Here is a 9,514-nt window from a genome sequence, read left to right as displayed (position 1 = left end):
ATACAGCCCAGAAGCCTCAGATAGCTTTAGGTACCTTCTTTCCCCTGAAAAATGCCTGAGTAGGAGTCATTCTTTTCCTTCAGAGCATTAGAAACAGAGCACTAGGTGGTGCATCCCACCTCAAACTTGGGCATATATTTTCTTTAGTGAGCATTTAGTATCAAAAAGAAAAATAATCTTTGCAACAGGAACTGAAAGATGCATATCCTTTCCTACAGGTGCTCTAGTCACCATGGACATACAACCTATGTTCTTTTATTGTCATGCTGCTGCTGAACACAAGTCACAGTAAGACCTGCCAAAATCAGGGCTGTGGGACTCCCAGGCTACCCAGGCTTGTGAGCTGGACACCTCTTTCTTTACCTGAAGAAGCAAGAAAAAACCTTCTTGTTCTCATGTCCTGGTAGGACCACATCCTAGGAAGTGAAGGAGAATTATTTAACTTCCTAAAGGAATAAGTAATAACTAAACAGAATCTTCAGTGTATCAGTAAGATGCTGCAATTATTGAACTACTGGCTAAAAAGGCAGGGGTGAAGCTGTTTTCCTCCTTGGCCACAATTTTGGTTAGAGCATACAGTGTATTTGGAGCAGGCCTGACGGCTTAGCCCTCTCTAGGACCTCAGAAGAGATCTGGGTGTTCTACCAAAGCCAGCAGAGCTTGGCACTGCTGGGTCCCTGGCAGGAGCCAGGACTGCTAAGGCTGGGCAAACTCAGGACACGTGATGTGTGACCATCAGCATAAGACGGGTTTTGAAGGTTGTTATTTTTGTCTTAAATACACAGGGTGGGCCAGGATAGCAGCTTTTAAGTTGTCTTCTGCTCCTGTCACTGTCTATGTGGAGACAAAGCCCTAAATATCCCCATTAAAACACACATAGCAGAGGTGGGGTTCAGGCAGCAGTTTTGCATTTCACATATGAACAGCAATGAATGACACAGCCCAGCAGCTCCAGCCTCACCGAGGTCTTGTACCAGCTGGTGGCTTTGTGAGGGAAGAATGGATTTTGGGAGGATTAGCCACTGCTCACTGCCATGTAACCCTCTTGGCATGAAGGGCTCCCCAAGCCTGCCCAGCCCCATCAGGCCATGCACAGACCCACCAACAGCTGTAGGCAACAAGGTACCTGCCAAAGACTCAAGCACCCACATCATTTTGCAAGGCCTCGCACCGTGTCGCACCACTGAATGAGATAATACAATTATTGGATAATTAGAGTCATCAGAAAGCGTTCTGCAATGGCAGGCTTTTAATTGACTTCCCCATTAACGGATAATGACCAGGCTCTGCCTCCTGTCAGGGTGACCCCCCACTTCTCTTCCCTCCAGGGACAAGCAGTTGACCTGAAAGGGGAAAGGCACAGCTGTCCCGAGTTTGTTCATGGCTAACGTATCCTTCCAGTTTGGTTGGGGAAGCAGCAAACTAACAGAAGGGAAAGAGAAGGTTTCTCTAACTGGCTGCAGGGGTGGGGAGTGCATCAGTCCCGGGCACGCTCTGGTTTAGCAGTCGGGCGAGGCTTGGAGCCCTCTGCACCAGGGCAGCCCTTGCAGCAGGGCTGCTACAGCGGCACGTGGAGCAGCAGATGCGGCTACACAGCCCCATCCTTCTCCTGTCAGCTCAAAGCTCCCCGCAGTGCTAGCCCAGGATCCTGCTTGCTTTCCTCCCCTCTAGTTCCTCTAGTAAAGAAGTCCAGAGAACATGAATTCAATTTCACAGCTTCTTTCAGGGTGCCAAACACCTGGTGTTTCTTTGCACTGGAACTAAAGCTAAACATTTCCATCATATTACAGGAAATATAACTGGGCTGAAAGCTCTTGTTTTAGAAAAAAAGTGTTGAATTTCTTTTTGATTTGGTTTCTCTCCAGTTAGGTGTTATTTGCTAGCCTCACAAAGACCATCAGATACCCTTCTGCTGGAAATTGTCTCAAAACAACACACACTGCGATGTCTTAATGTAACAGGATCTTCTCATGAGAAACATTTAACCCACATGCTGAGCTTTCATTTGGGTACTGAGCACTTGGGAAACAGGCAGAAGCTACCATATCCAAGCACAAATCTTGGTTAGGATTTTAAGTACCTTCGTGATCCATCAAATAAGTTTTTACAGCAGTAGTGGGAAGAAAGCCAAGTTTCCTTTTCTTTCTGTAGCCCAGTAACCTGGGTTCCCCACCAGTGACTCAGAAAGACCCCAATTCCGCTTGACTTTAAAGCACTGATGGGGCAAGAGGCAGCAGCTTTATTAGCTAAATGGCAGCCAGGCAGAGATGGCTACTGCTGAACTCCTGCATTACTCAAGCGCATCACTTAGTTTCAGGATCTTTTCATTGCCAGCTTCACAAAACGGGTCGGAGTTTCATAACTGTTTCCTACAGCATATGATGTGCTTGAAAATGCCTAATTCATGTAAAAGTTGCTGAGGAAGGACTGACAGACGAAGGGACAGAGAACATGACTGTGGAAACTTGGTTTCCTTAGGAACCAATTTAAAAATAAACCAACTTCCTGCCGGGGATGTGATGCCATCCTTGAGAGTCCAGTGCTTCTATGTCTGTAATTGCAGCTTTTCCTTAGGTGTGGGGAAGATGCGTTGTCCTCACTCACACAGTTTAAGAACAGTATTTGCAGCTTTGCTTTTGGAAGTGGGACGATGCATTGTCTTCACTCACATGGTTTGAAAACAGTAATAATCTGAAGGAGGGGATTTACTAATACACAACAGTTGAGATGTTCTTGGATTGCATCAAGTAACAAAAATCAGTGCTGGAATCTGCAGAGCCTGATCTATACCTGTCGAAGACCTGGCCTTCTATGTTTCTAGAACAGGAGCAAGCAGCAAACAAATGTCTCCCGGTGCATTGATTCACCTCCATTTCAGAGCATTAGCTGGTAAATGGAACTCAAGTCAGACTGCTGTAAACACAAATTTGAAACTTAAGTTAAAAGGCTTTGTGAGAAGATGCTGGCTATTGTGAATTCCAGAAGAAGCCTGTCCTTAGGAACAGCGAAGAAGGGGGCGATGCAGCCAGCTCTCCAAACTGGCAGCAACTGGGATCTCAAGACATCGTCAGACTGAGTAATCAATCTAACTGTAAACTGGGTACATCGATCCTATGCTGCGCGTAGGACATGATAGTAGCACAAGATCTAATGTTGGCAAAGAATCTTAGAGGTACCTCATGAAAACTCACAAACAGAAGTGCACGTGTTTCTACTGTGTTGGCTGTTACGGTCTATTTTCAGTGAGGGCTCAGTTACAGCTCACCCAGCACATCCAGGGGGACCTGGGGTACACCCTGACAGTCCTGCACAAACAGCTGGCATTGGGAAGTGAAAGAACATAAAGAACAGTCAGGATCTAGTTTTTAAATTCCTTTTTCTAGGAAGGTGGATAAAGATGGAAATAACCCTGAGCTCTTTCCCTCCTAAACACAGGTCAGCAGATAGAGTAAGGAACCAGTAAAGGCAAAAAGGCCCAGGTGCTCCAAAATGAAAAAAGAAAAAAAAAAAAAAAAAAAAAAAAAGGAAGCAGTGACCAAACTGTGTCTCTCTGGCACATTATTTTACTGTCTAGACTGGTTGTCAGATGTTGTTTTGTTGTTCCGTATGCCTAGAGGCCGTACCAAAGCTGGGATCCCCATGTACAGGCTGCTTTGTTTAATAAGAGACAATCCTTGCACCCAGGGATCTGTAATCAGAACAAGCAGGGTAAACAAACGGAATAAAGTCGCTGTCTTCATCCTGCACATACCAATGGAATCAGGACCCCAAAGAGATTAAGTGGCTTGCCTGAGGCCACCCAGAAAACCTGTGGTAATGCCAAGGAAAAAACACACACATACGTTCTCTGAATCCTAATACCCAGATTTGTCTCCAGGACTGCTATGTCTCCCTGTTTCTGGAAGAATCCAGATTCTGGAAGAATCTCCTACAGCTGCATTTCTCAGCTTTCTCCTTCCTTGCAGAACCTACACATGGTTTATTACCTCCCTGGAGTGGGCGAGAGATCCTTCCCTGAAGGCACTGGGAGGAGACGGTTGAAAGGGGTGGGGGGAAGCAAAGTCGCCAGCCTTTCTGACGCTGGAATGTAAATAGTGTTTTGCAAAAGAGCCATTTATCAGTGAAATTATAGAATCTGTTTGAAGATTCCCCTGGAGGATGCACTAAAAAGATGGCTTGTATGGAACTTAACGAGAGGTTTCCTGCAACACGCCTGGGCTTCGTGTAGGCAGGAGCACTTTGCTGAGAATTAAATCTGCTTTGGAAATGTTAATAAATGCAGACACATGTTCTTGTTTGTAGGACGCGCTGTGCCTCCTTTATTTATTTCCTTCATTTTATTCTTCTGGATGTAGCTACAGTGCCAGCCCCTTTGCCTGACATATCCCTGGGGAAGAAGTTACCGGCTTTCTTGTTTCCATCCCCTGGGCTGTTCTGCAGCCCTTGTTGTGCTGCTGCCCAGCCTCTAGCCAGGCAGCACAAGGGTAACTGCAGGGGACAGGGGATTTAGCTCTTGGGCAGATATCAGCTTCCATAGAGGACCGAAACTAAGAACGAGGGGCATAGACTCAAGCTAGCTGAGGCAAAGCCTTCCTTCTAATAAAGGCTGAGGAAAGGATTCCCCCATCTGCTCTGCTAGCGGAGGGATGGAAGGGAACCAGGACGAGTTTACAAGCAGAGTTATCCACCTGAATTAATCTCCCCCTGCCATGGCTGAATCCCCAGTTGCATCCCATATGGAACAGCTGATTAGGTGTGTCTGTTGTCTGGAACAAACACAGGATGCTCTCCAGCACAGGAAAAATTGAAAAAATACTCAACTGGGGGGTGTGGGGGGGGGGATGTGTGTGTAAGTAACAAAGAATGGTCAGCTTTCTGCAGCCCTAATCTTTACTGTGACTCAGGCCAGCACCTTCACCTATCCGTACCTTCAGGTAAACCCTGTGACCTGCCTGAAAGACTGAAGCCAGCACTAGAAGATGGCCTGTCCCTTGCATCTCTTTCTAGGAGATGAACACATCCCAATTAATTAATTCAAATATGATCTATTTATTTCCTCCTTTTTCTATTCTGGCAGCTCCACTAGGAAATAGTTTGGCCTGATTTCTAGAACATAGTAGGTGCTAAAAGCTCTGCAGATCTCTGCTGAGGTGCTCAGCTTCCCTGAAAAGCAAATATTTCTGTTTAAGATCCCGAATCAAGCATTCATAGGAATCCCTTTGTTCTGTAGGGAAATTCAAGCCCAACTGAATCAAATATCCATTTAAAAGAAATAAGATATAGCTTCTAGGAATCTATGAAAATTGCACCTTCATTTCTACACAGCAGCCTGCCAGGTGTCCTCACCCACTTCCCATGCAGCGTGGATGGAGCAAAAGGCTGCAGAAGGCTCACCTGAACCCCTCCGTGTATTACCTTTAGCATTTGTCTCCTAATCTGTCCCCTCCTTTATAACCACGTCTGGGTAATCTTCCTCCATGCAGACTATTAATTTGATCAGCCCCTTCCCTATTAATTACCTTGTCTAGATGGTTAATATTCCCCCTTTCCACCCACGCACCATGGTCACAGTCCTTCAGCATCCCCTTCCCCACAGCGCAACTTCTAAGGGTGTCTTTGGGCAAACCCCTTCACATCCCTCCTGGAAATGGTGTAATCGTGCTCAGGCTTCAACTGGAAGCAGATTTCTCCCTGTTTTTCTGCTCCTCTTTGGTGGCCCTATCTATTCTAGAGGAAGGAAAAGATTAATTAACCAGGGTCCCATGTCTGTCTGAGGGCAGCTTAGCCCGACTCACAGGCCCAGTAAAATCCAGGAAGGCAAATGACTGAAACTCAGCCTTGGAACTAATCTTTTTTTCAGTTCATATTATTCTCCCTTTCTGTAATTTAATTTACAATATAATTTCATATTACTGCTCTAAAGCAGGACAACTTCTCTTTTTATATGTACATATATTTTTTTATCCTGCCAGGTTGGATTTGTGTCTGATTTTATTTTATTTTGTTAAACAAGGAAGCTGAAGTCACTTTGTTTCCTTGAATAAAGCAGGAGGATAAATCATTGCTGGAGATGTGCTGAGGCATCTTTCCAAACTGTGTATCTTAAGAGGGGATGGAAGAAAGTGTTTTAATCAGGCATTTTGGCACCTGAGCCTGAATGAGGAATTGGCCTTTGAATGGTTGGTGTGTTATATCCATTGAAGTATATTACACCACATTAACAAGCATTGATTTTATTGTTCCTTCTGGAGCTGGGAGAAATATTTACAGGTGTAAGAAACTGCTGAAGAGGTCAGAGACCTTTATTACTTTATTAACTAGTTCTTTTCTACAGAGATCCTGGTTCACACCTGGGAATCAGAGTCCACAGCAAGCAGAAATAAACAGCAGTAAGAGTGGCCGCAGACTAGCGGCAAGCAGATACTGAATAAGGGGTCTTGTGGCCCTTCCCAAAAGGCTCTTTCATTACACTTTCCAGGACTTTCAGAACCTGAGTAAATTTTTTGCAAGGAAAAGAGCTGTGAAATAAGTTAGTGTGCTACGGATGAATAGCAACAAGAATGAGCAACCCTCCCTTCTTTTTTTTTTTTCCCTCCTTCCTATTCAACACAGTATCAAACAAGCCTCTAACTAAATGAGAAATTGCACACCCTATTTTGTCTTTGCCTAAAGCTTTGCAATATCTGTTTACTGCTCAAATTTAAGTTTAATCCCCACCAAAAAGAAAACTTAAAACGAGAATTTTTTTTTCCCCTTTTACCAACAATGGAGAAATATCATGACTTTCTCAAAGCAATCCAATATTTTGGAAAAAATTGTTCCCAGGTTAGCCCTGGAGGTTCAGGTGGGAAGATTTTTCAGGAAGACTTCCTGAGAGGAGAACACATCCTTTAGCTTGCCCTTCTCCTAGCAGCCCTGGGATTTTCTGTCTTGCCTGAAAGGCACTTTATTACTAAGAGATGATTCTTCTCACAGAGGTGAGTAGTGACATCATGGTGCGTGAGCATCCCCTAAGCACCCGGGTGCAAACCAGGTATTTGTGGCTGAGTAGTCAAACTTCTTCTTTTCACTTTGATGCATGCAATAATCATGCCCGCTGGGTGAAAGCTATTTATAAATGTATTTATAAATACTCTTCTCACAGCCAGCAATACTGCTTCTTCCACTTTTCAGAGGGAATCACTAGAACTATTTCAAACAAGATGGTTCCAGCTACCAGGAGCCTTAGGGAGAAGAACCAAGATCACCTTTGTGCAATCTTTGAAATATCTGCTGTAGGGGACGTTTTCGTATCACCAAGGTCAATAGTATTCTTTCTCTACCAGTGTTACAGAGATTTCTTCGGTGCGACAGCTGCACTACAAACTGGGTTGAAACTTCTAAGCATTTGAAATTTTGTCCAACTTTTCATTGTAAGCAAATCTACTTACTACTTGCTAACTTGCATCTTAACTGCTATAATCCATTCTTGAAAGATCAAGAAAAATGTGCTACCGTGACTGTCAAAGGAAAAGCAGATTATATCTTTAGGGTATGACCCTTATCTCGGTATCAGGATGGTCCGTTGCCTATCTTTTTGCCTGGCCACAATAACACAACTCCATTTCTGTGACCATGTTGCTTCCAACGTCTCTGTGCAAGAGATCTACAAGATCAGCTTTCCCACCAGATCTATTTTATGGACACTGCCTCAGGTTCTTGCATTAAACTGAAAATGGGAGTTAGTACCATGCCAAATGGCTTTCATCTCTATTCCACCATCTAGACGATTGATTCATCTCAGGCCAACCCAGTGTGACAGGTATATCCATCCACACAAGGACATTTCCCAGGTAGGAGGGGCTGCTAAATGAATGCACCAGATTGCAGCTGACACCCATAATGCTGATTTTCCTCTCTCCTTATAATCATAATGGGATTTCAGCAATAGAGATGGATTTGCTAATTTCCATCTCCTCTCACTTTCTCCTTTAATCACTGTCAGGCATAAATTAATTTCTGCTTAAAGAGCTTTCAGGTAGAGATTCTGTCATTGTGTAGCGCACTTAAAGGTCATAAATCAGGGTAATCCCAGAACATTTCCTTCTCAATCTGAGATTTCAGTGCACGTAAATATGAGTCATCCAAACAACATCATAGGCCTTTTACTTGGGGTGGGGGAGAGAAGGAAGAAAGTTGAATTCTTAGTGTTGGGCACTCAGAGACAAGGTGAAAACTGTGCTACCAATTCACTGGAGTTCTGCTTCTTAAATTCCATTCTCAAGCACATATTTATCCCACTCCTGTCAACCAACAAACCTAGGAGTACAGTAATGTACCTGTGTCCGTGTAAGAGGGGGAAAGCAGGCTGTCCGGAGGGCAGTTCAGCCCTTCTAAGACCTAAATTGCCACCTAGAGGAACCTGACTTTCTTCACTGCTTCTGAGGCTGCCTGTGCTTCTCAAACGAGGTGGTTTAAAGGTATTTAATTGCAGGCAGGGTGCATCTGAAATCCAGCATGCTGTGCTGAAGATATAGGCTGGGGGAAAGCAGTAAGCTAACTAAACCAGAAGGAGTAAAGTCATTAAGAAAAGATATCATTTTTCTATAAAAATGCTAGTGAATAAATTATCATTCCTTTTCATTAAAAATTCAGTGGAGATGAAACTATGTGTGGTGATAATGAGCAAATGTTTATATTTGCAGAGAAGTGTAACCGCATAGATGGGAAGTTATTGATTTATCCACAGCTTTAACGCATTTTGTGCAGCTACTTGGATGGATGTCTGTCCAGCTGGCTGCACAAGTAGGAAAGGAAGAGCTGTCATATCATAAAAAATGGGTGCAACTCATTAAAAATTATTTCCTGAGGAAATTTAGAATATTTTTTTACAGTGCCCTATAGAGTTATTCTTTTAAGAAAGACTAATCTAAAGACAGTGTCTGTGTCATTTTCTCCTGACTCCTGAGTTCTCAAACAACAGAAAATATCGGGAAGAAATCCCACAAACATTTCCTCAATGTTTCAGTTTGCCTGAAAGTTGCTTTTCATCAACAAAAACATTGACAGATTAAAAATTGCTTTCCAATTTTTTAGTTTCTCCTTTTTTTTTTTTTTCTTCTATTCTCACCATAGATAGGTTATTTATTCACTTAGACCATCACCAACACTTACTAGGAGGAGGTTGTGGGAACATAGATATGCCTGAGATTTTATTTTTTTTCCTCTCCCCCTCTACACCATCAGGTTGGTACTCCATGTATCTCTCCCCCGGAAGGCCTGTTTCTTTTCCAGCCCAGCCACTCTTGGTTTTCTACCTTCTGGATTCCTAGGCCTTCCCTTTCAGTAGACCCTTTCCCCATCCTTTCCTTCTCCAGTAGCGTCTCTATCCACAGAGCCTGCCACAGTCCAGGCTGCCCTCATCTTGCAAGCTATGATGACACTAGCTCAACCTCCCGAGCCATGACCAACGGTGATGTCTTCTCCTTTCCCCACCAGTATTGTCTTTAAGTGGTTTCAAACGATGCCGTTTGCA

Source organism: Falco cherrug, chromosome 9 (assembly GCF_023634085.1).
Source record: "Falco cherrug isolate bFalChe1 chromosome 9, bFalChe1.pri, whole genome shotgun sequence".
NCBI classification, from domain to species: Eukaryota; Metazoa; Chordata; class Aves; order Falconiformes; family Falconidae; genus Falco; species Falco cherrug.
Note: the sequence above shows the minus strand (reverse complement) of the source record.